We start from the raw sequence: 2,419 nt of genomic DNA, 5'->3' as shown, positions 1-2,419 counted from the left end.
GAAGAGTACTGAAAATCTGAGGAGACTTGTTATCACTCAGCTTTCAGGGAATACCCCAGATTGTTTTCAAGGAGAGATCTTTGATGTCCTGTGTGAAAGCGCCAATAATACAAACAAAAAAACAAATGATTTGTTATTTCGTTGTCAATCATCTTTTCATTTAATTCGGTCACAGTTCGCCTGCACCTCATGACTCGTCAGGGCGACCCCTATCAAAACTCAAGTATTTTTTGAAGCATCTGAAAATCCCATTTGATTCCCATAATACGGGTCAACATCTTTTCCAGCACGTGTGGTTGCATAAAAAAAATACCACGGTTACATGTCGTGAAGTAATTAATAACATTAAACGGGAATAAATCTGCAGCAGGATGGGCCAAGTGTGCACGCCTCATTTACAAAAACATTAACCATGTTCAAAGACGAATGGCGACCCTCGCTCGACGATGTACGCCTTTGTACGAATTGATTGAAACAAATTGTCAAAACAACATAAATCTGTTTTGCTACATTACTGAATGAGGCGAATTAAAAAAATGATCCTAACTTTGACCATAATAAGTTTTAGGTAGATTGTGTGGCACCACCAAGCTTGTGTTTAAAGGTGGCACTTGTGAGGTTATGTAACAGAGAAGTCAGATCTTTAGATGAGATGACATAATAATTAACTACTCCACGCATAATAAACATTATTATTGGCCTAGTAAGGCCACAGGGGAGACAACCAAGCAAAAAAAAAAAAAAAACCGAAGCAAAATTCATCCCAAAACTAAAGCTAATTTGGGAATTTTTCATTGGTTTGAAAATATGTTCTTTTTAACCAATTGTCATAAAATTTTAACAATAGAATAGTATTATAATCTTCTGGGTTTGACCTTTACTCCTGATCTGAAATGGAACACATACATCAAGTCTGTTGCCAAGGTCGCTGGAAAGATGGTGGGATCCTTCTACCGCTCCAGAAGATATCTCACTACTGATGCAGTTCTCTATCTATATAAAAGCCAAGTACGTCCAAGGATGGAATACTGTTGCCATATCTGGGCAGGAGCTGCCAAAAACAGCCTATCATGCCTTGACAAAGTACAAAATAGACTTCATGGTTTAGTGGGGGATGCCCTTTTCTCTACCCTGCAACCCCTCTCCCACAGAAGAGACGTTGCGAGCCTATCCTTGTTTTATCGTTATTTTCATGGCAGGTGCTCGTCTGAACTCCAATCCCTGGTCCCCCCTCGCCAATCTTTCACGAAAAACACCCGTCAAGCTGAATCCACTGTGAAAAATTTCCCCCACTCTATATCTGTGCCTAAATCAAAACGTGGATTCCATGAACAAAGCTTCTTTCTTAGAACTGCACGCCTGTGGAACTCTGTTCCGTCTGCCTGGTTCCCTCCGGACTACAACTTGGATGTCTTCAAGTCCAATGTTAACAAATTCCTAATGAACCGCCCCCTTAAGTAAACACTTCATCAAATCTCCACACTAACGTAATGTACTTGCAATAACCCTTATCCCTGAGTGGCTTCTGGGCCTTGATAAGTGGTGATCACTGTGTAAAAAAAAAAAAATAATAAAAAAAAATAATCTTCTAAAAGCTTGCAAATTTTCATGTGGTTTGACGTCAAGTATAGCTATATCCATATATAGATATATCCATATATAGCTATATCCATATATAGATATATCCATATATAGATATATCCATATATAGATATATCCATATATAGATATATCCATATATAGATATACCTCTTTATGGGCAATTTTATCAGTTCGAAATCTCGGCAATCACTGATCAGAATTTAAGAAATGAAGGCTCGTGGAAAAGCTAATGACCTTAATTGTGTAGTGGGTTATGTGACATTTGCCCTTAAGGTCGCACATTACTGTTTCAAGAAGTGGGGGATCAGTTTTTCCTATAAACTTAACGTAAAATGAGCATCAACTGTAGAGCCACCTTGGTTATAAAGTAGATGTTAATTTAACGTTAAATTAATAAAGAAAAGCGATCCACCACTTTATAATTTCGGCATATCTTAAAAACTAATCGTTTCATGGGATTTTTACTATTATTTTCGTTTTTAGCACATTTGAAAACCTATAATAGTAATAATTTGAAAGGATTTTTTGTGGGTGGAAAGATACTGCCCCTTTACCAATATTTCAATCATAGTCATTTGTTTTCATAGTTTTGCATATGAATTACAAAATATTTTATATTTTCCAAAAGCCTCTTGCTGTTATGATTTCAAATGATCTGAAATAACAGCAAGGAGAGTCTTGATTCCAAATATTTCTCATATGTTATATCTCCCCTTTTTGGTTTGCATACAGTAAATTTAACAGTGTATAAAGCTTATTTGATACTAGAGCTATTCATAATCGTACCCTATTTCCAAAAGAGGGGAGATATAACATA

The sequence above is a fragment of the Euprymna scolopes genome, chromosome 32 (genome assembly GCF_053919585.1).
Source record: "Euprymna scolopes isolate OS-2025 chromosome 32, ASM5391958v1, whole genome shotgun sequence".
In the NCBI taxonomy this organism is placed as follows: Eukaryota; Metazoa; Mollusca; class Cephalopoda; order Sepiida; family Sepiolidae; genus Euprymna; species Euprymna scolopes.
The sequence above is the reverse complement of the archived record's forward strand: the minus strand, read 5'-3'. Positions refer to the sequence as shown.